The sequence below is a fragment of the Myodes glareolus genome, chromosome 7 (genome assembly GCF_982192425.1).
Source record: "Myodes glareolus chromosome 7, mMyoGla1.1, whole genome shotgun sequence".
NCBI lineage: Eukaryota > Metazoa > Chordata > Mammalia > Rodentia > Cricetidae > Myodes > Myodes glareolus.
In genome coordinates, this window is record NC_142032.1 from 29791015 (window position 1) to 29817487 (window position 26473).

Genomic DNA, 26473 nt, shown 5'->3' on the forward strand with positions numbered 1-26473 from the left:
AGATTTCAGTAAGGACCCCACCAGTAGCGTCTCTGATTTCGTAGGTCTAGGTGTAATAGGTAATGTGCCCTTCTAAGGAACCCTCGGGTGATGAGGTTGCGGGTCCAGAGATTTCAGGGACCCCAAGTGACTAACAGCATCACCATCGAACCTGACGAGCAGCAGGGGAAATGCATGGAGAAAAGCGACGGCGGTCCTGACGTCTTCCGCCACCTCCATCCTCCCTCGCCGGGTACGGGTCAGAACAGGGAAGCAGCAGGAGCGGTGCTGGTGCCTGCGCCTTAGGAACTCCTCTTCCAACTTCCGCCCCGGGGGGAAAGCAGAAGCCGTCTGGCCCAGGAGAGCCGTTCTCCAGTTCTCAGCCAGAGACTGCCCGTCCTCCAGGCGATCGAGGGCCAGCGCAGCGGCACCCAAGCTGTAGCCCCGCGGAGAGCAGGTGAGGGCGGGGACCCGGGCCTGGTGGGGTGGCGGCGGGGTTGGGTCCCTCGCCAGCGGCCCCGCAGGACGGAAGATGGCTGCCCCGGAGCGCGGCGGACTGTCACGTGTCACGCAGGCAGGGCCGCTCCCGGTCCCCCCCCCCCCCATACCCTCCCCGTCCCCAGACCTGACCCCCGCGGGCAACGCAACCAGGGCCACCTGTGTCACTGCAGCACGCGCGGGCCGGCCCAGAAGGCCGGGTACCCCGGAAGGCTGCTGTCCCTGCTGCGCGATCCGGATCCCGGTACTGGGTTCCGCTGTGCGAGCAGGAGGAAATCTGCGGGCGACCCGCACCCCGTGGGGCCATTGGGCATGCGCAGTGCTCCGGCTCTAGTGCGGCGCTCTCCAGGTTTTCGCCGCAGCTCCGAGCGGCGGCAGGAGATGGGGCCCGGCCGGACTAGGCGGCCAGGTGCACCGAGACTGCTAGGAGCCCTCCGGCGCCTCCGAGCTGCCTGGCGCTGCGTGATTTAGGAAGCCGGCTGACCCCTGATTTTTGGGGAAGACGGGAGTGTAAGGATTAGAGCTTTGGGAAATGTTCCCAAGAGTTTGAGGACCATCCATTTTTAAATGATCACTCATGAGTCAGTCACAAGTGTCGCCGCTCTTGGGCTTGGTGGAGAAGAAAATCCCAGTGTAGTCTGCAAACTGCTGTCCCCGAGGGTGGTTTCTCGAAGGCTGAGTTTGAGTCCCCAGCTCTCTGGCCGGCTGTAGCCGCACAAATCTCGGGCTGGCACCTAATTGGGCTTCTGATCCCGGAGGATGAAACCAGCCATCTGGGCCCTTGTCGCCGTGGGGGAAAGCGCTCGCCTCTCCAGTTCCCGTTGCTTGAAACGAAAAGGAAAAGGACCTACCCCCTACCCCCCATATGCGCCCCGAGCACATCCCACGGCTCGCTGTCCTGCGGGACTCCGCTGGGTCCCCGGTCGAGCATCCACGGTCCCCGCCCCCCGGCCGCCGGGAACACCCGGAGGAACGGACCGGCGTCGCGCGGGAAGCCGACCCGGCTCCGCCGCGGACTGGGCATGCTCGGCAGCCGGAGGCTCCAAGTCGGAAGCCTTCTTGCCAGCTCCGCAGCGGCCGGGGCAGCGGCGGCGGACTGCTGGCTGGACAGGAGCGGGGAGGGCCGGTGCGGGCGGGCTGTTCTTCCCGGGAGCCTAGCACTCGGGCGAGAGGGCGCGATCGGTGCGGAGCCCGCACGCCGCCCTGCCCTGCCCCGGATTTCGTTCCGCGGCGGGGAGCTCGGCGCGTGGAAAAGAATTCCGGCGGCTGCGACGACTCGCGTGCAAGTGAGTCGCGGGGCGGGGGCGGAGGGCCGGCCTCCCGGTCGCGGGCGGCTGGATCTGGCCCGAGTCTCGCGGGCCCGGCCTGACCTCCGCGGACCGCAGGCGGGCAGCCCGGGCGAGGGGGCGTGAGCGCAGCCCGCGCGGTGTCGCGCGCGTCTCTGGCCGGCTGTCCCCCAGCAGCCGCTGGTGGGGGTGGGCGCGGGGGAGCGCTCTGGCGGCCGCGATCCCGGCTCCGAGGGGGCGGGCCGCCGGCGGGGCTCCCCCGCCAACTTGGGCGGGGAGGAAGGCGGAGGCGTCAGTGGGCACCTTTCCGAGGTGCTGCGTGCGGGCTGGAAGGCTGCCTGGTGTCATATTGGGGCGAGCGGACTGTGGCGGGGCCTGAGAGCCCAGAGCCGAGGACTTTTGGAGCGGCAGTCAGCCGGAGGTCCGGCAGTGTTCAGGGGTGGACCCCCAAATCGCAGCCCCACCCCCACAGCCCGGGCGGCGGAGTGACAGTTGGTACCTCCTGGTCTGATTGCAGCCGGCTAGGCGCCCGCAGCTTTGGGATTCCCTTCAGCACGGCCTCTTGATGACCCTCAACGACATAACAGGTGGGACCCCCTTCCCGAAGGAGCGAGCCCCTCCTCCCCAGGCGGCGTAACAGCCCCCGGCTTGCTTGCCGCTGTCCCGAGACCCCGCGTGTCCCCGCCGCGTGGGGGTGTTAAAGGGTAAGGCCTGCAGGGGCATCAGCGTAGCCCTGGTCGCAGTTCGCCCAGCGAAGAGAGGTCTGCGTGGTCGTAGGCGACTTGTCAAGGGCACATCAGCGGCAGCAGTGGCTGCCTCTGTCCGCGTCTTAACCCACACTCCGGCTATCTTCCTTCGGTGGTCCCGGTGCTCTGGTTCAGCTAACGGATTCATCCTGGCGCGTTCTGCTTAACGCTTGATCCCTTTTGACTGTAGCGAGTAACAGTCGGGGTGAAGGGTGCTTGTGGTCCTGGGGAGCTGAGAGAAACCGGGCAGGTGCTTCTTGGATGTTGCAATTAACCTTCAGAACAGGACAGAGTTCAGCGGAGCACACTTAGAAAAAGACAGAAGGCTGGTTTCTGACGGGAAGTTTATTTTCTGTGTTCTGAGGCCTGCCTTCTGTCATAGCTCCCCCGAAATTTACCGTCTTCAGACTGGCGATGTTTCTGGTTGGCTATCTGGCTGTGGAAGTGGTGTCATTCTGTGCTGCCAACTCCTCATGCCTTCTGGCACTGGGGGCTGGATATCAGCAGGGGTGGGGGGCTGAGGGAGCAGAAAGTAGTGAGATTGATGAGGTAGGATTCTGGTGGAAGTTGTCTTGGGAGGTAGTTTTGTTCTGTGAGGCAGGAGAAAGGAGGTCCAGTTGTTTCATTGGTCAATGGAAACATGACCATGACTTCTTCTTCCATGGAAGAAGCCAGCCGGGGTTGGGTGACGATGTGGTCATTTTTTTTTTTTTAAGAGGGAAGTCCAGGGATGTTTGGTGATTCAGCAGGTGGCATGTTTCCAGCTCCAAAGCCTTGCCTTGGTGGAGCAAGCAGGCAAGCAAGCTGCAGAGCCCATGCCGGCTGCTGGCCGCCTAGGTGTAGGGAAACTCCAGGAGCTGGCTTCTAAGGCACAGCATAGCTTCTTTCCCTATCTTGCCCCCTGTTTCCTTCCGAATGCCCTGGTCCTTAGGATTTCCTTAATGCTCCTCTTAAACTATAAGGCACATTTTGAAGCCTCTGCATCGCAGGCTTGCTGGGTGGCAGGAGGTGGCCGCCGCTACAGCCCAGTTTAAGTACTTATTCTTCAGAGTGAGGCCCCCTTCCGTTTCCGCTTCAGGGACCAGGCATTTTTATTCTTAGTAAACACACAATATTATTTTTTTTGCCACTTGTCATTGACATTGAACGACTTCAAATATCAGGGAACTTAAAAGAAACTACTAATCCAAGATATTGATCAAGTTATTAAAGGCACACATTTATATAAAGTATCTTACTCATTGGAGAGCTCCAGTGTCTTGTATCATGCCTGACCTGTATGTAGTACTCAGTAACTGCTTATTCATATTTAAGAATATTTTTCATAAGAGAAGAGCACCCCATTCCTCATCCTTTTTGTCTGTAAGCAAAATGTGTCTGTTAGAACAAAGAATGCACAGGAGTGTTTGTGAATTATACATGTTGGACACTTAAAGACCTTTGTGTGTTTTCCCAAGATGCAATTGCCTCATGTTGACTGTCAACAACAGTTGCATGTCAAGAACTCAGTTCTTGTCTTGTTTACATTTTCATTTTCAGCTTGTGGCAGGTACTTCTCTTGAGCTAGAATAAAGGCTGTTTGGGGTATCTAAAAAAAAACGTGAAGGAAGACTCTTAAATGCGCTAGCCATCAGCTGTAACTGATGAGCACATTGTAACTGAAATGTGCTCCTGACATGTATCATGTGTTCCCTGGTTGGTAAGACCTCATTTCCTGCGAAGCACTTCAGGGAAGCTGCAAGATCCCTAACTTTTTGTCGTCCAGTGATAAGCACCGCTGTAGAGAAGGCGGAATCTGCCCAAGTGCCGAGAAGACATGGTGGCCAGTGTTGTTTTGTGGCGACAGAGTATAGGTGGCTGTGTCTTTGAATGGTATCACTTTTTTTAAAAAATAACTTTTTTGGTATGCTTTGTCTTTAAGATTTGGGCTTGTTGGTTAAAAGTGTTCATCAGGAATATAAATGCAAGACAAAGAAAGGGTATTGATGCTTATTTATTGCTCCCTGCTACAGCCCAAGAGCTGTGCTGTGAAGTTTGTCACTTAAATTAGGTACCCAGTTTAAAAAAAAAAATCACAGTTTGGATCAGTTTGTTTTGGTGTGAGGATGGGGAGTGAATAAAGGGGAAGAGAGAGGGCAGCACCTGTGGGCAGGGAGATGATTTGGGTTTGTGGCTGTGGCTGTCACTTCTGGTTTCAGTCAAACCAAATTGAATGGCTGATGAACAGGTGTGGCTCAGTGTCTGCCAGAATGCTTTGTCCCCCTCAGAGTCTTTTCTCAACATATAGACACACCACATACAGGTGTAGACGTGGAAATATTGGGAGACACACACACACACACATACACACACACACAGATAGAGACACACAGGCAGAGAACCCCAGCTTCCTTTGAATCTGCCAAAAGGAAGACTAGGTCTCAATGGAATGTTGAAATCTGGGGTTTGGATTACCTCGTGCTTCTCTTTGAGAAAGAATTCCTTCTGCTCTCAGTGGCCAGCCAGATACCCTTCAATGATACAAGGCTACCGGGACTTCCAGTGAGGTAGCAATTTTAGGTCAATGCAGGTGAACGAGAACTTAGAACCTGGGTGATTTTCTTCCCTTCTAGGCTTGATCAGATCTCGGCTTCAGGTCCTCTCATTGTACAGAACCCCTCACTGTTGGGTTGTCATCTCCGTTCCTCTCCATTCTGCCAGAGCAGTCTTCTCTCTTGTATTACAGGAGGGTTTTTTGGGGGAGGGGTTGTGTGGATATTTGTTAAAGATGTATTACTGATTTGTTGTCTTCAGTTTCCCTGAATGGTGCTGAGGCTGTGGACCAGTGTGGGAGTGCATGCACAGGGTCCTGGGTTCCAACTGGAGCACTTACTGCAAAAGGAAAGCACTTCAAACCTCCCAAAGACATTTATCTTGGAAATAGTTCAACATTTCATGAGCGTTGACAGAATTTCTTTCAATGTTTTATTTGGTAACTTTGTGTAGGCTTAGCTTGTATGTATGCACTTATACATACACCCCAACTGTCTTTGGGTTTCTGTTGCTGTGAAGAGACACCATGGCCACTGCAACTCTTATAAAGGAAAACATTTAATTGTGTGGCTTACAGTTCCAGAGGTTCAGTCCACTGAAGTCTTGACAGGACATGACGACATGCAGGCAGACATGGTGCTGGAGAAGGAGCTGAGAGTGGAGAAGGAGCTACATCTTGATCCCACAGTCAGCAGGAAGTGAAATGTCTCACTAGGTGTAGCTTGAGCATAGGAGACTTCAAAGCCCATCTCCAGTGACACACTTCCTCCAACAAGGCCACATCTACTCCAACAAGGCCAATCCTCCGAATAGTACCACTCCCTATGAACTTATGGGGGCCAATTACATTCAGACTGCCACACAGACTCATGTAAGTTTATATGCATGTGTGTATGTGTGTGTGCTAGAGATAAATGCTCAACTTACCTTCATCCTGTGACAACAGGCAAAACTCAATGAAATGCTGACTGCCTTCTCTTACTGATCTCCGTGAAAGGCTCTCTAGGGTACTGGTTTTGGATGCATGCTCCCTCCTAGTGATGCAGATTTTAGACCATCTGAATCAGAAGTTCTGGGGTCAGAAGCCACTAATCTGTGTTTTGATGTTCCTCATCTGGAGGTTTGATGCAGGGGAGCCTTTGAGAAGCACTGCTGCAGGGTCTGCATCCAGGACCTGCTCTGGGAGGCTGAGAAACTCATGCGCTGAGTTACTTTCTGAGCTGCTGAGCTGGTCACACTTGCAGTCTGGTTTCAGGATGATACTCTCCATCCTTGTTAGTGTTGGGCGTTAACCAGCTCTTTAGCTACCAATGTTTTGTGGCTAGATAATGAGCTCTCATTGTTTTCATGTGGATTTATATGATTCTTAATGAATTGGAGGCATTCCTTCTATTATTTAGTTGTTACACAGTTGACCAACTGACCATTTTATCTTCTGTTCCTCCCTTCTTATTCTCTTTTCCCTCCCCCACATTTGTGTTCTTCCCTTCCTTTCTTATTTTGTGAGACAGTTTTCCTAAACCATCAATTAAACAATGCATTCTTCCATGATTTTGGTGAGGCTCTTTAGATTGTTTCCACATACACACGAGACTTTGTCAGTTTTTCAGGAATTGTAATTTGTGTAGATAAATCAATTTAAAGCGTGTACTTTACTTTTGACAATGTAGCTAACTTGAAGCTGCCACAGTGAAGATACTGAATGTTTCCGTCACCCCCAAACTTTCCCTGGCCCCATTTTGGAGTCAGGCCCTTCCTGTTATACGCAGACTTGTATAGTCACTATAGCTTGCATTTCTAGAATTTTACATAAATAGTCCATATGTATAGTACTTTATTGTGTCTGGCTCCTTTCCCTAAACATGCTGGTTTATAATTCTTTAAAAAAATTGTGATACAGTATTTATTCAAAATATCTTCTTTTGAACTGTGACAGAAGACAGAACATAAACCTTGGAGGCAATCATCTTTGTGTGGTTCAGTAGTGTGACATTCATGTTGGATAAGCATCAACATGATCCCTCTCCAGAATGTTGTCATCCCCTGCACCAAACCCTGCTTCCCTTAAGTTCTGCCTACTAATTTTGATGCCTTCCAGGACCTGGTATTTTGTTCTTAGTTCTTCCAGTCTTCTGTTTCTGTACCAAGCCCTTGTTTTTTTTCGTTAGAGCTTTACACTATGTTTGATATGGTGGAATGGGTCCGTCTTGTTTTTCACGTTGTCTTGATCTTTGCTTTTCCATATATATTTTGGAGTGCTTCTTACGGTCTTAATAAAGTTTAGGAAACGTAATTGGCAATACTTGGGTTAAGTCTCATGGAGAGAATTAACATTGTTTTTATTGTGATACAGAGTTTATCATGGTCATTGTCATCCCATTTTTAAAAAATAACCTTTAAATAAAGTTTACAATGTTCTGTTATGGCAACATTTTCTTTCATTATTGGTGCTGGAACTCGAATACCATATACATGCTAAACACATTCTGTACTATTGAGCTATGTTCCCAGCCAATGGGAAATTTTTTAGGTCACATGTTTGGACAGATTATAAGTTTGGATGTTTTATTATTAACAGTTATTTTTCTGTTGTGACCAAACACCCGAGAGAAGCAATTCAAGAGCAGAGACACAGTTGTAGGCATGGTCCCTGAGCATTCATTTGGTCTGCGCTTGTCTGACCTCATGGCAGCAGCAGGTGGAGGGGACGCTCATCACGGCAGGCAACAGAGAGCTACCAGGAAATATTCAGGGACAAGGTACCCCAAGGACTACCTGGTGGCCTACTTTTTCCGACTGTGGACAGCCACTCAAAGTTTTTAAAAGCTTCCGTAATAGCTCCACCAGCTGGGGACCTAGCCTTTTACACATGTGCCTGTGACAGACATTACATATTAAACCACAACTGTTCCTACCTTACGGTGTAGACAGAGTAAGGGCTTTGGGGATGTGTCTTGAACAGTCTCTTCGTCTTTTCCAGGCTTGAGTGACATTGGTCATCTTTTTCCCTCCTCTCTGCTTCACTGCCCTAAACTCCTTCCTCAAGCCTGGATAAGTGCACTTCCTCTGTGAGGCTCTGGAGGTACCCGAGTGCAGACCTGGAAGCAGAGCCGGTGTCGTAGCCCACCCAACACAGGCTTTAAATACTATATTTCAGACTTTCACCTGCTTCTAAGGAGTTATGACCAACAAGTGTCAGGAAAGCAAAGTGAAGGAGCCAGCCAAAGCGCAGCACCCCAGATCTTCGGATGGGAGCTTGGAACCTCCATTTACATTCCCAAAAAGTATGGATACTTCCAAGGAATTTTACAGTTGAGTGGGGAGGAATATACAACAAATATCCAATCAACAATCAGAGGACTCTTTGTAGTGAATGGTATATAATTAGGTGCTGCAGTGCCAGCAGAGTCGTGGGAAGAGAGAAATCGGCTCTTGGAGGTTTGACTTGTGTGGCCTTTGAGTAGGGAGGAGAGAAGAGGATGCTGAAAACCAGTGTAATTAGCATTTCTGTTGGGAACTCTGAGGACCTGGTTTTGAACCTCCTGGTAATGAATGTTGCCCCTAGATATTAAAAAATATTATATTTACTTATTGTGTGTATGTTTGCATGTTTGCATGCACACACATCTCAGTGCATGTATGGAGGTCGGGCAACAACTTGTAGAAGTTGGATCTCTCCATCCACCATGTAGTCCCTGGGAAATGAGCTCAGACCGTGAGTCATCATGGCAAGTGCTGTTGGTCGCCTGCTGAACCCTCTCGCCTACCCCGCGTCTGGATTCAGTGCCTTAAGATCAGTGTTCTGATAAGTAGTGCTAGGTGGCTGGTGTATGTGTAGATGGCAGTAGCTCTCTGAGTTCTAGAATGGTGGGTAAGAGTGGGTAACATGGAGCTAGACTGCTTGGCTTTGCCGTTCGGCCTCACCACGGATGGGTTGTACATTGGCAGCAGGTTATGGGGACAGTGCCTCAGGCCCTGTGTTCTTGGTTGGGGTAAGAACAGCAGCTACCGTCTAGGGTTGTTGAGTAGCTGTGAGAAAGGCGTAAGCTAGGTTCGTAGGGCCCTGAGTGTCTGTTACAAAGTGTCAGTTATCTGTCACTGTGACAAAATGCCTCCCCAAGATTCATTTGGGCTCATGGACTCATGGTTTCAGTTCATGGTCATGTGGCTTGAGGAGAGGTGGTGTTTCATGCTAGTGTCACTGGGGTCTTGCTGTCAGCTCACTTCAGTGCCCTGGTCTTTGTGATCTCTGAAGAATTACGATGAGCCACACAGAGGATACTGTAGCAGACAGGCAGAGTTTATTATAATTTTATGGCTGTGTTTATTACAGACTGAAGAAGGTAGGTGGCGAGTCAAACAGACTTGCTCTGTGAGAGTGCACGGTGACCTAAAGGACCATTGTGTGGATTTATGTGCTCGGCATGCGGCATGCCTTCTACTCTCACTAAAGCATTCGGAGCCTGTCCAGGTGATTGACAGGCCCTTCTGGGTCGAGTTGTACAGGGAGGGTGCAGTGGTGCGTCCTTGTTTGTTCTCGGAAAGCTGCAGGGCTAGATAGTAATCTTACAAAGTTTGGGGCCTCTGGGACTAGGTTTAGACAGGAATCACTTCCTGACTTTCTGGGAAGTTTAGGATGTGACCTTTCCTTCCAAGGTCACAGATCTAACTCAGGTTCTCTTCCTTTAGGAGTTAATCAAGAGGCTTGGAGCTCTTGGACCTTCTTGGACCTGTATTGATTGTGAGGGAAGAGGCCAGCCCTGAAACCATCAAGTCCGCTGATTTCTGTCTACCTAACGGTGGGGACTCATAGTGGAGAAAGCCGCTCACCTGACAGCAGCCAGGATGGAAGAGAGGGAGGGAAAGGATTGGGTCCTCAGATCCCCTGCTATGACCTAAGTTCCTTCTCCTGGGCCGCAGCTCTTAACGATCTCACCACTTTCTATAGCATCATAGTCTGCGACCAAACCTCCAAACATGGGCATCTGGGGGACACTGGAGATCCAAACTGTAGTACCACTTTAGAGCCATGTCAATGTTAGCTGCTGGTCCTTCCACCTTTGTTGATGTCCCCACAGTCTTACTCTGTTTTCTTTGAGGTGTGTGAGGCATGGTGCCCCAGAGTTGGATGGCTTTTGTCCAGAAGGGTCTGGTGAGAGGCTGTGTGGTCCAGTAGTGTGGACTTTCTGCATGCTGTTGGATGTGCAAGGCACGGTCAGGTTATAGAGGAACAGATACGTGCCTGAGACACTGCTGAGGCCGGTGTAGTGTGTGTTATTCTCAGTGTCTTCCCTCAGAGCTCTGGGATGGAAAGGGCAGAGAGCAATACGATGGTGAACACACGGGAAGCCAGGCTCATTTTGCTGTTTTCCTAGTTCTGTTTAGTCCTTTTGGCAGAACTACAGTAATCACGGAGATTCATGGACGGCTAATCTGTGAGCCTGTTCCACCTTGACTGGAGGTTGGAATTTGAGCTTGTTTTTGCTATTTCCAAGTTGTTGACAACAGATGTGGCTACAAACAAGAGATTCTGACCTAGGGTGTAGTGAATTAGTATTTTAGGTATAGAGGTGAATCTGCTTCACCTGGATCAAAAGCGGAGCATTCAAGTCTATTCCTTATATCATGTTAATGAAGGCTGTTGCCTCCCCCTCCCCTTTGGGAGTCAATTATATAAGCATGTGGAGAATAAACGTTGCCGGATTCAGCATTCACTGAATTTCCCTCCCTGTGCCGTTCTGTGTTTGTGTCTTATTTCTCTCATATCTCTGCTCCTCCTACCTAATATTTTCTAATCCACACGCTCCTACCCTGGGATGTATGAATTTCGCCGAGGCTGGTCTTCCACAGAAGTTACCCCAATGTGTGGTTTCCAACACTAATCCCAAACCAGACTGCGTCTACCATGACCCTAGGATGTGGATGTTGCCATTCCCTTTTGGAGACAGAAAAGTGAGGCCTGAGTAATTTCCCTGAGAAAACAGGAGGGGCAGTGTCCTAAAGGAGTTCATGTTTGAGGCTCCTGCCAGTTGGCAAAAAACAGTGGGAGCTGTTTGGTGAGGAGTCAGGTGATTATGTCAGGTTGTGATACACAGGTTGGCCCAAGCTGGGTGTTCCCATGACCTTGTGACCTTGGGTGTTCCTCGGCCTGAGCTAGGGGGCTTCAAGTTTCAGTTTGCATCAGTTTTACCACCAGGCCTGCTTGCTGGGCCCAACCCTGGAGTTTCTGTGGCGGGTTGCTTGGGGGCAGGTGGCAGGCAGCCAGTGTGTTTCTCATGTTCACCCGCTCCCAGGTGCTGCTGCCATTGATCTGGAGACATACTTTGGGAACTACCACCTGATACCCTAAGATTCCTCAGAGTATGGAGTGCCACCCGGAAGCCTGTTTTAGGAAGATGACATCGTTTGTTTCCCGGCCCCATTTCTGCATGCCCAGATTAGGGGTGGTGCTTTCTACCATTTAGCCCCGTGGAAAAAGGAAGCACAGCTGATTAAAGATTCCTAGCCTGACAGTAGAGAGACAGAAGGCAGTCTCATTCACTGATTTAACTGTGATGCCAGAGTGTTTGTAGCAAGAAAGAGCTCGGCACCACTCCGAGAGAGTAGGTAAGAGGGCTGCCACGTGGGCACGCTGATACCAATGAGTCCTCGGCAGCGCAAACAGCTGCAGTTAGCATAGCAGGTTTCCCCGCGTGAGCAGGGTTACAGCTAAAACAGGAAGGAGGAACAGCTTGGAGCCTAGAAAAGGTTTTGTGAGAGAGCCATGTCCTCAGGTAGTAGTATCACCACAACATAGTGAGGCCAGGTCACAGCTGAGCGCCAGGTCCCCTGGGACAGTGGTCTCGTCCTGCGGCTTCCCTGCATTGGCACAGTGTACAGAAGAGAGCCAATGGTATGGGATGGCAGCGTGCTGTGGGCGGAGCATAAGCCGTCCTTGGTGCAGGGGTCTGGAAAGGTGAGACCTAACAGTGGTCATTGGCAAGAAGGACTGGAGACCAGGACTGTGCTCCGAACCCACCCGGAGAGTCATGGGGATATTGCCAGGTTAACACCTTTGCCTTTAAAAATGCAGGCAGACCGGTTCCTAAGATGGAAACTTAGGGAAGATGACTGGCTCTTTTTTTCAGCTTGGGTTTTCGTGCTGAATTCTACTTTCAGTGGCTGTGCTTTCTCTCTCTCTTACTCCCGCCTCCCCCTCCTGAAGCGACCTCACAAACGAGGGCAGGCTGAGCCTGTGTGCCGGCCAAGCAGCTGGGGAACCTTGGGCCTCTGCTCCTGTGTTTGGAAGGGAAAATTTGGAACAGTTGACTGCTGGCCAGTTAGTCCCCAGATATCATAGTTCCCTCCTGTGGCTGAGCACTGCAGCCCATGTACTTGCATGGCAGCTGTTTGCCAGCCTTTGACAGTGAAACTGTTTATTTGAGTAGTGTTTTCCGTGGCCCAGCTTTGCTTTGGTCATGCCCAAGCCACTTGATAGAAACAGCAGTTAGGGCTCGATTTTCCAGCTGTTGAAGGCTTACATTTTATAAGAGAGTTATAAAAGGCCTCTGGGAACACCTCTGGCTGTCAGCCAAAGCCCAGCTGCCAGGGTCACCTGAGATGAAGGAGGGCAGGTTGAGGGCCGTGATGGCAGATGTGCCAGGGTTGCACTTCAGACGTTAACTGAACTTTGCTTGCTCTTTGTGAGGAAGGTGAGACCGCAAGAAACCTCTGGGTAACAGGAACTCAGCTAACAAGGACACAAGCGTCTGATTCAATAGCAGTGGGCTCAGGCTTGCCCTCTTTTGGGCTATCCTCATGTGTAATAGAATATTAGCTACTGTGGTGCAAGCGTTGTGCGAAGACCTTGGCCATACCCACGGGGTGTAGCGTGGCATCCTTTAACCGTAAAGGTGGCAGGGGAAGTAGTCACATGTTAGAGGAAGTGTGCTGTCCCCTTCTTCACAGGGGTGTTCTTACCATTCAGTGGCTGAGAGTCTTGGCGTGAGGCCCCATGCTGTTGAACTGGCCCATTTCCCTGACCTCTGCTCTCGGACCCTATTGTTTGTCTCTGTTGTTGGTTCCCCTTTGTACCTCGCAGTCGCTGGCGCATGCACAGCAAGGCACTGGGTGAAGGTCCTGAATCTTTAGCGAAGTCTTTGAAGATGGCCGAAGTCTCTGACATTTCAGCTTCAGCTAGTGTGAAGTATATAGGTGGGAACAGAACAAAACCTAGATCACATGATGTTTTCTGGGTGGTGGGCAATAGGAACTACTTAAGGAAGTGAACAGGAGGCCCCCTAGGTGGTCAAGGGGTGACTCTTCATGCAGGGAACCGCCTGGAAACAGCTTTGCCAACCATTCACAAGGTCTGAAATCTGACATTTGTTTTAGTGCATAGAGATACCTGAATTACTTTGGGAGGCCTACAGAGTTACCAGCTGGGGAATAGGCAGTACGCCAGATTTCCATGGGCGCCCTCAGCCTGACTGTTTCCCCTCTGATTGCAACAACAGAAACCGGACCATCAGAACATTCAGGACTTCTGCAAGCTGCACATTTGTAGTCACTATTTGTTAGATGGTCCTGTCAGCTCCCAGGACTGTGGCTGAACTCCTGGAAGGCTCCACAATGAGTGTGCCCCTTTTGCGGGTACTTAGGTGTGTGTTTTTCGGGGCATAGTAGCTAGACCACACATTGACTTCACCAGGAAGGTGTCTGAAGGCCAATGGTCCTGACAGGTGAAAAGTGAAAATCCCACGCCTGAGAACTTGACCTTAGGGCACTTCCTGTTTTTCCGGAGGAACTATTGGGAAGTGATTACCCAAGAGGAAGCAGGTCTACAGTTGAGACCCTCACAGGAGACACAGGGCTTGTGCTTCTGTCTTAGAATGGAACAGACTCAGTTTTCCTCAGAGGTAGTCAGAGAGAAGTGGCACAGTGGGCAGTGGAACGCGGTGCCGTGTTACACTCTTGTCCATGGCCAGAAGAGGGGCTGAGCTGCTGGGGCAGGAGGCAGATGGTGCTCGCAGCTGGTGCTGACTTTTCAGCCTGCTGTGTCCCGTGAACCCTGGCCTGAGGCCTGGAAAGGACGGTTTGTGACTTTGGTGGTCAGTGCCATTGCTTTCCAACCCCAGAAAGTTATGGTGGTTGCCTTCGTGTGAAGCATTGCGGGCTAGCTTTTAAGGGTAGCGTAGATACATACCCTCTGACCCAACTATTCTGCCATAAGGGGTTACTTTAAACAACAGTCATGATCAGTCTTCATGCCAGAGCTCTTGATCAGAAAAGCAAAGTTGGAAGCCTGACATCCCACGGTAGAAGTGGGTTAAATTGTGTCTACCCACAGGTTAGTAGCAATCGTTAAAAATATGAGAATAAAGGTGTTTTGAAAACATCGTTAGATACAAAACGTATATACTGCTTTTGTTAAAAAACTAAACTATTCATATGACGATGTTGGCTGGCTGTCTTTGTTAGCCAGTGATGAAGGACTCAGGCATGGCTCCTGCTCTTAGGGAGCTTCAGCCTGTGAGGGAGTCAGGCCCCACTGGCTTGGCCAGCTCGTCTCCTGTGACTGCTCACTGCAGAACAGCAAGAATGATTTCCCTGACAATGTTTCTATGGCTTGTGCCCCCGTTTCAGGTACGCCTCTGCTTACGTGGCAGCTGGCTGTCACTTCTGGTGTCTCTGAAGCGGCCAAGGTGTTCCTTGTATTATGGATGAGTGTCCTTCTTGTTGCTCTCACTTCCTTCCAGCCCACACCAGGCTCTGAGTGCAGCGCATTTCTGTAATAGCACTAGACTGAGACCCAAGTCTTTGTGAATGGTGACCCTGGAGCCATAGAACTTGTGCTGAGAACAGAGGGTGGCTCCTTAGGGACTGACGCCTTATCCCAGGTCCAAACCCTTTTTCTCCTCTTCTCCTACCCCGTCATTTCCCATCTCCATTTACAGAACATAGTAAACATACTAGTAGCTCCCTTGTCACCTGTAGGGATGGCTGCTGCTGCTGTATTTTGGCATACATGTATCTCTGCATTTTTCCCCTCTATAAATATCGAATGTGCACCAAGTGAGCATGTTAGCCCAATATGGATGGTGGAATGCTCAGAGGGACAACCCAGGAGAGCTGAGTCTGGGTAAGCAGGACCACACTTGTGTTATAAAACCTGCAGCTTCATATGAATTTTTCTGGTTTTAGGGCTCAGATCCTGGTGGAGTTTTGTGCTATAATACAGGATCCGAGCTTCATAGCAGGTATGATCAATGCAGGGCAATGTGACACTGAATGGGGCTGAATTTGAGCAGGGAGCGGGGGCGGGAGAGCAAAACTTTCTTTTGGTTTGATTTGGACTATTTGGGTAGCTCTGCCAGTGCACTGAACTGAGAGTGTCTCCAAGCCACTGAAGTTTTGTGAAGTAAATGACTTTGCTCCCTCGTAGAAATTCTTGGGTGGTTAGGGTACAGTTTTGTTTTAGTAGGCCCTCACCCCCTGTGTTGCAAGGGACCCCTTGTCCCGGCTGCCCGGCTAGCTTACACCTGAAATAATCATACAGAAACTGTGTTTATTAAAACACTGTTTGGCCAGATGTTACCTTTAGCCTCCTATTGGCTAACTCTTACATTTTGATTTAACCCATTTTTATTAATTTGTATTTACCACGAGGTCATGGCTTATAGGAAAGATTTAGCATATCTACCTGGCATCTCCATGGTGACTCTCTTTGACTCTGTTTCCTTCCTTCCAGAATTCAGTTTTGTCTTCTCCACTTACCTAAGTTCTGCCCTTTCACCAGGCCCGAAGCAGTTTCTTTATTAACCAATAAAAGCAACACAAATACAGAGGGACCTCCTACACCATCCCTACTTTGTGTTCTGCTGGAGGAAAATGTCTCTGGATCATTTCAGACACAGAAGAAAGATGGTGGTCTTGAGCGTGTTTTTTGTTTGTTTGTATGTTTCTAAATTTTGCTTCCCCTGATGCTTTCTGCAAGCACTTGATGCTTCCCACAGGCAGTTAGAAGGGAGCAGTGTCCTTCAGTCTTGGCTCGAAACCCTGACAGTGCAGTGGGTGATGGATTTCAAGATAACAGAGATGCTTCCTGACATTTTCATCTGCATCTCAGCTTTCACAGCCTGCAACTAACCCCAGCGTGTACCCTAAGAAAGAGTACTGAGCCACCTTACAGGGGTAACATGTAGGGGAGTGCTGTTCTTGTATGTCTATAGTCAGTTACATTTTCTGCACCTAGGTCTTCTTAGGAGCAAGCTCTGTGGGGTAACGTTGCTCTCACCCTTGTGTGTGTCCACAGTTGGCCACATTTCCTGCTTTACAAGCAAAGCAAGCTCTTTGGGATTGCTGTTACCTTCTCAGTACTAGAGTTTTCTTTTTATAGTCACCCAGACTTAAGATACCCAATAGCCAGCTTCCCTGCCTTTGAGCATCACTGTAACTACGTACAGAATCTCACTGCTCGAAGGATGCCCACCAACATTGCAGAGTGTCTTTGGATACCACCGTCATGCTCCTGTGCTAGGCTTGGTCCCAGTGCCCATGGCCTCCTGATGCTGTAGCCTTTGTCAGTGCTGTCGCTGCTATTAGGAGAGAACTTTTAGCTTGTTGCTTCCTAAATTAAGGCTGAAGATCAAATTTGGCCAAGTATGAGGTGGAAGACATGTTTGAGGCCAGCCTGGGCTACACCTTCAGACCCTGCCTCAAAAATCAAACCATAATAAGAAAGTATTGTTTATATCATTTCAGATTATAATAATTCTAATATTGTCAGTATTTTTCCTTTTTAAAATGCAAAAATACCTTTTAGTTTCAAAAACTGAAGTGAAATACAGGCATAGAATTTTGCATTTTTGTTATTTTAAGTATATAATTCAGGACATTAAGTACATTGATACTGTTGTACAGCCATCTCTGTTGTCCATCTATGAAGCCTTATGTCATCTGAAGCTGAAACCTTATACTCAGGAAGTGGTTCTTACTTTTCTTTCTCCATAGCCCGTGTCTACTACTATTTTACTTTCTGTGCCTGTGAATTTGACTACCCTATGCACTCATATATGAATTATATAGAATTTTCCTTTGTATCTAACGTTTTTTTTTTACTTAGCAAGACATTTTCAAGATTAATATATATTTTAGCACATATCCAGATTCTCCCTTTTAAAGGCTGAGTAATATTTCATAACATCTGTATAGCACATTTAAATGAACATGGGTGAATGTACTCTGGACATTGTGAATATGGCTACATAACTGTTGGTTTGAATCAGTCTTTCAGAAGGTCTTAAAAAAGTGCTTTCTAAATCAGAGACTTCTTAGTGATCAGTCCCTTTACCCAGCTTGACTACAGGCATCAGAGTACTTTGACACTTTGACAGGTTTTGGTTGATGAGGCTAGTGTTGCCTGAGGTCAAGAGAGTAACTTTACATTCTGGAGAATATTCTTCCCAACATAGTTGGCAGCATCTGCGAGCCAGGCCAACATTCTTGGAAGCCAGCCTGGTCTTTCCTTATCTTTTGCTTTGATAGCTCTTGCCTGTCAGTACCTCAAGAGGAGATCTGGGCGTGGTGTTTGCTTCCTCAATTCAGTCTCAGGTGACCAAGCTCTCAGCAAACCCTTTGTGGGACTGCAGACAGGAGCTGCAGTGGCCTGTGCATCTTCGAGCTTGTGTTGGGGGCAGTAGTGCTGGGCTTTCTGCGGGGAGATGATAATGAGTTCAGGTCAGGTTGAGGTTCTGGGCTACATGCTGTGTTTGGGCAGCAAATTTTAATTTTGTTTTGTGTTTTTCTCCAAATCTGTGTAGTAAGGAAGGTTGGGTGGAGACCCTAGAGCAGTAGACTTCCCCTCTGTGGGAAGTCTAGCAGTTTGGCCATGGTCTACCTTTCTGTGGTTGAAGATGCATATTTTGTGGACTACAAGAAATTGAGATTCCCTCTCTATTTTGTAGGGAAAGTATGATACTTTGTTCTTTGATAGGCCTGATAATAAAAATATGCCAGTCCGTCAAGTGCATTTGCCTATGCTGCCTATATTTTCTTCTTCACTTTTTTCTGTTTATGTAACATTCAAATGCATTGGGTGCTATTCTGTAACATGGGGGCCTGCTTGTTGGGGTTTCTGTCCTGCCTGGTCCCCCAGCCGTTTAGTCCCAGAGAAAAATCACACAGAGAGTCTGCATAAGTTATAAAACTGATTGGCCCATTAGCTCAGGCTTCTTATTAACTCCTGTAACTTATATTAACCCATTATTCTTATCTATGTTAGCCACATGGCTCGGTACCTTTCTCTGCAGGGCAGGTCACATCCTGCTTCTTCAGTGATCTGGGCTGGACTGGCAGAGGGAGCTTCCTGCTTCCCAGAATACTCATGTTCTCTTTGCTCCACCTCTACTTCCTGTCTGGTTTTCCCGCCTATACTTCCTGCCTGGCCAATCAGCATTCATTTAAAATATGATTGACAGAATACAGACAATTCTCCCACACCATGTTTATATTTTCTAAAGGCACATGAGTGCTCTGAAAGGGGAGAAAGCTCATCCTGTTTACTGACAGCACTGTGGTTGGTGTTTTCATAGTAAGGGGCTATTTTCATGCTGTACGGTATATGTGCCTGCATATACTTTATTTATTTTCAGCATTTATTTTACGTGGGTGTGTATACATACAGAGATCAGAGGACAGATTTCGGGAGTTGGTTTTCTGTGGCGTGCTTCCTGACCAGCAGGAATGGACGACCACGAAATCGAGATTCCTTCCCAAATCATGTCTTTATTCGGAGCCACTCGGTTGAGGAAAATTGGGGAAAAGGAAAGGGAGAGAGAGCGAAAGAGGAAGAGAGAGAGAGAGAGTAAGGGAGAGAGGGTGAGAGAGCAGGAAGCAAGAGAGAGAGAGAGAGAGAGAGAGAGAGAGAGAGAGAGAGAGAGAGATGGGGGGGGGCCCAAAGGCAGCTGCTTTTCTAGGGTGGAGAGGCTCAAATGCTGATTGGTTGATGCCATTTTGCTAGGGCCTGAGGCCTCAGGACAGGTCAGGGAACCAAGGCTCTGAAATGCAAAACAGGCCCCAAGCACTCTGGCCCGCGCAGCAGCATCAAAGGATCTGTATACCTCTAGGCTGTAGGACCGCTGGCACCAACTGGCCATGGCGATGTCCTGACGGCTCCTTACAGTTTTCTTCCACCATGTAGGTTCTGGGGATCCAACTCTGCTGACAGAGATTTCTGTCCCACCTGGTCCTGCAGTTGTTCAGTCCCAAAGAAACACAGAGGCCTACATTAATTATAAATTGATTGGCCTATTAGCTCAGCCTTCTTATTAACTAACTCTTACATCTTAAATTAGCCCATTATTCTTGTTTGTATTTAGCCACATGGCTCAGTACCTTTTATCGGTAAGGTGTTCTCATCTTCCTTCCTCTGTGTCTGGCTGCTTCTGTGACAACTGCAGACTGACTCTTTTCTTGTCCCAGAATTCTCCTGTTCTGGTTGCTCTGCCTGTACTTCTTGCCTGGCTACTGGCCGATCAGCATTTTATTAAAATACAAGTAACAGATCATTATAGGCTACAAGATCATTGTTCCACAGCATAACTCAAGTCATGAAGCTTGACAGGAAGTGCCTTTACCTGCTGAACCATCTCATTGACTATAGTTAATTAATTAATTTTGGTGCTGGGAATGGGATCCAGGGCCTCATGCATGTCAGATTATGCTATGGAGCCGTGACAGTAGTTCTGATCCTTCCATACTGGGTGACTCATCCTCTTCCTCCTTGACTGTCCTTACATTTTTTTCTCCCCTTTGGATATGTGAGTCTCAGCATTCCTGGCTGTCCTATCTTCCTTATTATAACCCTTGTTTTTGGCCCTACCTGTGGTTTCCTGCCTAAGCTGCACCTGCAAATGTTTTCTGTCATTTAATCCTCAGCGCTGATATATGTGGACTGTAGACTGGAATGTGACATGTAGCATATGACCCATGGTGGCACGCACAGGCTCATGTGGGCAGACCAGTTTTCTTTCTTTTGGGTGAGGGTGGCAGGAACATGAAAGTCTAACTGGTAAACAGAGCACTTTGGTAATGTGTTTTGTGTGTATATGCATGTGTGTGCTTGTGCCTGTGTGTGTGCCTGTGTGTGTGTGTGTGTGTGTGTGTGTGTGTGTGTGTTTGTAGGTCAGAAGATGACCTTGGGTGTTGTTTTTGGGATAGGGCCTCTGATTGGCCTGGGGCTGTACATATAGGCTGGGTGTGTCCCCTGCCCTGATAATATGGTTTTGAATAAAAACGTCCTCACTGTCTAGGATGTATAGCTAGAACAGTTTAGCTTTTAAGCTTCAGGCTCTGTGGGAGGGAACCATGAGAAAAGCACAGAGCTTTTTGTTTTGTGCCAAAGCCTCTATTTTGGGAATAAACTCTGCAGGTCAGAAATATTGATGTGAACGTTCATTCCAATTCTTCCCATTTTCTTGTTCTATATTTTATTTCCAGAATAGTTAATGCAGCTCCTACTGGGATAAACAGTAGCATGTATTTCAAGCTTTAGGCTATTCTTAATCTCTAAAAATTTGGTAAATAATAACATTTTAATATGCTCGCCTGTGTCTTGCTCCTTTGTCTACATGAAGAAAACAAACTTTGCAAACTTTCACAATAACAAGTGTTCAAAACATAAATCGCTTTAAAGAGTTACTTTAAGAATTTTTTTTCTCTATTTTTGGGGGGTTGACTGTATAGTTCAGTGGTCGAGCACTTGTCTGTCATACACAGGACCCTGTTTGTTTGTCAGCCCCACAGGAAAACAAGCCAAAGCAAAACAGAAGTGCGTTAGCTGGGTATGATTACACACACTTGGAATCCCGGGACTCGGGAGGCTGAGGCAGGAGGATCACACAAGTTTTAGGTCGTCCTGCGCTACCCAGTGAGACTGTATGTAGTTCATAGAAACAATCTAGAATGAAAGAGAACTCTTCTTTTTAATTTTCTCACATTTTGTTGCTGCTTGTACATTTAATATCCCTTCAAATGTTATGGGTGTCAAATTCAAAAAAAGGTTTCTGGAACACTAGTCTATCACATGCAAGTCCCCAGATGCCATCTCTAGCATTGCTAAGATAAAAACAAGCAAATCCTAAAAACAGTACTTCTTTCATGACTGTGGTGTTTCTGACTTCATTTTTTTACCCTCTAAATGGTCCCTTCATACCCTTCCCCAAAGGGCTTTCTGTATGCTGGGCATTCCCTCTCCCGGTTCGCTAGAGTTTCGGCATCTCTCAGTTTTGTTTTTAATGTCTTGAGCTAGCATTTGCAGTGCTAACCTTTATCTTCAGACTAATTTCTTGGAGTTTTGTCTTCAGTTCACAGAGCTGCCTGCTAGAGATTTCGTTCTTGATGTGGTTCAGTCACATCAAGTCTCTATTGGCTCAGAGGTGGATGAGAACCAAGGTAGAGACATGGCAGAGAGTGGTAGGGATGTGTTACGGTGTAGTGAAAGCAAACCCACGGTTCTGACTCTTGTCAGGGATGGGACTGGATGGCAGCCCTGTCAGTCACCAGCAGCGTCTGCAGACGATGAGCAAAAGGCTTGAGTTTTTGAGTATTCATCTCATCTGTAAAGATGATGGTAGCACCGACCTGCAAGTCTATTATGGAATCATGTCTGCAGACCCCCAGTGCATATACACGTTGATGTCTCCCGAGGCAAAAGTACCTGAAGATGTACTTCTATTATTGTCCCAGAGGATGTGGAAATAGAGATGAGGACCTGTTTGTGTGTGGTTATATACGTGTGAGCACAGGTACACTTGAGGCCAGAGGATACCCTGGAGTTTGAGTTCCAGGCAGTTGGGAACAGCCTGACTGGGTGCTGGGAAGTGAGGTCAGGTCCTCTGTAAGAGCAGTACATGATCTTAATTAACCCTCATCTCTCCAGCCCTTGAGAACCTCTTGTTGTTACCCAGTTGAATTCTGTTGGCTGGACTTGGTCGTTTCTGATGGCTTTTTCAGCTGTGGAGTATTATGTTAAAAAAATAGATTACAGTAAAAATTTCTCATCCAGAATTCTTGGAAATGAGTTAGCTCGGCAGGCTACTTTCCCAGCCAACAGAGACTTTACCTTCAATGCTTTCTCACTAAAAACTAGTTTTCATTTTTAAAATATTTTAAATGTTGAGAAAAACAGGGCAAAAATGCTTTTAATAAACATCCAACCCCAGTTTTATCGACTATGAACATTTTGATGTGTTTATATGCTTACATTTGAAGTATTTATAGTGTGTGGATATAGTGTATATAATACATTTCCCCAAGAGTGGAAGTTGAGAGACTGTGGTGGTTTGAATGAAAAGAACCCCCGTAGGCTCACATGTTGGAATATTTTGTCCCTAGATGGAACAGTTTGGAGGACTAGGAGGTGTGGCTTATTGGAGGAGGTGTGTCATTGGAGGTGGGCTTTGAGATTTCAAAAGACTCCTACCCTTTGGAGTGAGCTCTCTCTGCCTTTGGCTTGAGCTTGAGATGTCAGCTCTCAGCTCTTCCTGCCACCATGCCTTCACTCTACACCATGAACGAAATTTAACCCGCTGAACCAAAAGTCCAGCTAAACACTCTTTTATAAGCTGCTTTGGTCATGCTGGCTCACCCCAACAGTAGAAAAGAACGTGATATAGAGAAACTGCCGCCTGGTCACGGCTTTCTCTCTGATGTTTAAGGACAGTTCCCAGTGAGTGTCAGGCTCACAGTAAACACTGTAAAACACCCAGCAGCTTTCCCCTCCCCTTCCAGATGTAATTCCAGCGCAGACAGCTGCTGAACATGCGAGGCACTAATGCCCTCTGATAATAACCACCTTCAAGGCATGAATTTCAGTGCCATGACACAAGACAGGAAAAATAGGTTCAAAGGTAGCTATTATAGGCTGCCTGTGGTGGTCACACCTGTATTTCCAGCACCTGAAGGTGAAGGCAAGAAGATCAGTAATTCAAGTTCATACTTAGTGAGTTTCAGGCCTGCCTGACTCTACCTTGAGAAAAAAAAGAAGGAAAAAGGCCATCTGTAGAAAGCAGAACGCTCACCTCTATTATCTGCAGAGCATTAGGCTAGCCAATAACAAGTGTGTATTTGATCTCTGCCCATAGTTTCTGGCACATAGCTGTTTAAAACCTTAGAGTCTGCAGTGGAACGAGCGTCTGATGCTGGATCTCCAGGTTTGTGAGAACGGGAGCTGGTCTCCAGAATGAGCAAGGCAAGACTAAGAGGTGTCTTAGTTACTTCCCTGTTGTGCTGAAACACCATGGCCAAGGCAAGACAGAGAAGGAAGGGTTTATCCAAGCTTCCGGTTCCAGAGGGCTAAGAGTCCATCACTATCACGAGTGGGAAGTGTGGCAGCAGGCAGACCTGACAGCTGGGGCAGCAACTGAGAGCTCACATCTTGAGTCTCAAGCAGGAAGTAGTGAGTGTGAACTGCTTGAGACATTCTCCTTCAAACCACCACAGAGGGGCTGAAGGTTGAGTTTGATTACCAGTGCTAAATGCTGTAACCAGCCATGCCTGTTATGTCTAGAGGAGGTTGAAGTGAGTACCGTAAGTCACACAGCCAGGAGAGATCTAATCTAGATTTTAACCCATATATCTGTAAACAGATTTTCCCCCTTAGACTTACATGCTGCTCAGTACATGTCTTCTGACACTATATGTGTGGCAAGCAGTTCTTCAACATTATACTAGCTACTGAAGGTGGTAAAGCTTCCACCGTTTAAGGGCTCAGTCCCACAAGACTGGCCCCCCATTTCAGATTGTCTTGCCTGTGTTTCTAACCAACTAGCTCTAAACCAGAAAATCAGGGATTGCTACAGCCCCCACTCCCTCAGGTGTCACTCATTTGCTGAGGATGGCTCACTGACTCAGGGAATTACTTATGTTTGCTGGTTTATAATAAAGGACATCACTAAAGATGCAACAGGTGCCCATCTTTATTTTTTTATTTGGCTTTTCAAGACTGGGTTTCTCTGTAGTTTTTTGGAGCCTGTCCTGGAACTAGCTTTTGTAGACCAGGACAGAGATCCACCTGCCTCTGCCTCCTCAGGGCTGGGATTAAAGGTGTGTCATCACTGCCCGGCTCAGATGCGTGTCTTGATGGAAGTCTTGAGAGCACTCGCTGTATGGGCTGTGAGAAGTCTGATCACGTGGTCGGGTCTTTGGGATGGGTGTGAAGGAGGAATTGGAGGCTTGCGGCTGTGGGCTAGGCAAGCCCGCAGTTCTGTCACTGGGCCACTGTCCTCAGTACTTCCAAGAGGGAGCAAGGGTTCTTACCAGGAACTGACTGCTACAGGCCATTTGTGTTTCATTTGACAAGGACTCTGGCTGCACTCTGTCTGTGTCCTGAAAATGCGAGTGACATTGAAGCCAAAAATAATGGGCTGTTTGTTTGGCAGAGGAAGTCTAAAAGGCAGCGTGATGGTCAGGCTGTGGTGTGGTTATTGCAGTCTGCGTTCACTGGGGTTTACAGGGTGTGAGCGAGTGGAAAACAGAATAGAAACAGGGAGAATGTACAGCTTGGAAAGGAAAGGAGTGTGATCCTGGCTAAAGTCAGAGGAGATAATATTTTTGTTAAAGACTTTAGTGCCATTAAGGAAAAACCTGGACTTTTCATTGTAACCATAGGAAAGGTACCTTGAGAGTAAACCACCATTTTCCCAGAGGGCAAGGACCCTGCAGTGCAGGTTCATTTGTCAAACTACTGCCCTGAAGGATAGGGCCTTCAGAGGACCCTGCTGGAGGACGGCTGCTTTAGGGCCTTGCAGTAAAGGAATTATCTTAAGTCTTAGAACAGACTTTGAACAGTGTTGAATCTGATAAGACTATAGGGATGGGGTGGAGAGGTGGGTCACCAGTTAAAAGCAGTAGCTGCTCTTGCAGGGAACCCAGACTTGATCCTTAACACCCACGTGGCAGCTCACAAGGGTCTGCAATTGCAGTTCTAGGGTATCTGACATCCTCTTCTGGCCTTCTTGGGCACCAGGTGTGCACACGGTGTACAGACAGACTTGCAAGCAAAACACTTGTATACAATAGATTAATTAATTAAAAAAAGATTCTACGGATTTTGAAGTTGTACTTAAATGACTTTTGCTTTATGACCTGTCTCTGAGCCCATGGGGGCCAGGAGCAGAATGATATGGTACAGCTATAAAATGTACTCACATAGGTTCGTGTGATGAGTACTTTCCCGGTTCCCAGCTGATGGGAATGCTGTTGTGTCAGATCTTTGGGCAGTGGTGCTAGGGGAGCGGTATGGGGAGGGGCTGAGTTTTCTAGTTTAGCCATGCTTCCTGTCTTTATCTCTGCTTTCTGGTCCATAGAGATGTGAGCAAGCAGCCTGTTGTTACTGCTCCCACAGCCTGTTGTTACTGCTCCCACAGCCTGGAGCCGCTTCCCCTTATGTTGGACCATATATACCCTCAAGTGTGAGCCCAAACAAACCCTTCCTTCCTTCCTGACATTTGCTGCTCCCCACATTTTTGGTTATATAGGGGAGAAAAAGAACAGGTGTTCTGATAAGTGTGTCCTGATGTATCATTGTGGTTTAGATTTGCATTGCCTTCATAATTAGTGGTATTGATCATTTATTGTCTGCCTATCTTCTGCTCATATTTTCTATTGTCACGGTCATTATTCTAATCCTCTTCCAGGTGGTTTTTATGCCATACATTTTATATTAACGCTGCTGCCAACCTATCATAGTATATTCCAAAGATCAAGAAATGAGGAGAGAGAATGGGGTGGGGGAAGAATGGACATACATATGCTTGTGCAGATGGATGCATACATGCGTACGCACGTGTATGTGTGCGTGTGTGTACATACATACATATTCGTATGTGTACGTATAATCTCATTTTGTTCTTACAAAACCCTTGGGACATTGGTAGTGGCTTCATTTTTATGAATCAAGGAGCCCCATGGTTAGGAGATGTCTGAGCACTTACAATATGCTCTGAGCCAATAACATTACCCATATACTAGTTGGTGACTTTGGGCCAGTCATTTAACATATGAAAGTCAACTTCTTGTTATCTGTGAAGTAGGGACCTGTATTACATGTCTTCCAGAAGAGACAAATACAAGCGCATTTGTTTAGGAAGAATGCAGACATCTGTGGAGCAGAATGGTTTGTCCATAGGACATACTGAGAAAGCGCAGGCATCGGCCACCTCTGCTGTCTTCACACAGCTCACACTGTTCTGAGGAGGTGGTTGCTGTTCCTTCTTGTTATCTGCTTCAGAAAGGGGCCCCTTGTTAGGTGTTTGCTCCCCTCTGTATTACATCCAGAGCAGCTCATGGCTCAGGCTTTCTCAGGCCAGCGTCAGGGGGTCAGGAGTGACTGGATCGCTCCAGCTTGCAACGCAGAACTGCAGTCCTGTAGCTGCTGCTGCTCTGTCATTCTTT

General features: G+C 48.0%; 1 protein-coding gene across 7 annotated transcripts in view; it reads left to right on the forward strand.

Moving 5' to 3' along the window:
* The first annotated feature begins 300 nt into the window (after window positions 1–300).
* Sgms1 (sphingomyelin synthase 1) overlaps window positions 301–26473 on the forward strand; it is a 265051-nt gene continuing 238878 nt past the window's right edge. For 3 of the 7 annotated variants that reach the window (XM_087907990.1, XM_087907998.1, XM_087907997.1), the window contains exon 1: window positions 1626–1763. The gene's annotated coding sequence lies outside the window, so the exon portion shown is untranslated. Of the gene's footprint in view, window positions 437–1624; window positions 1764–2152; window positions 2351–9777; window positions 9841–26473 lie in introns of those variants that run through there. The other 4 variants (XM_087907991.1, XM_087907994.1, XM_087907992.1 and 1 more) reach the window with 4 other exon arrangements.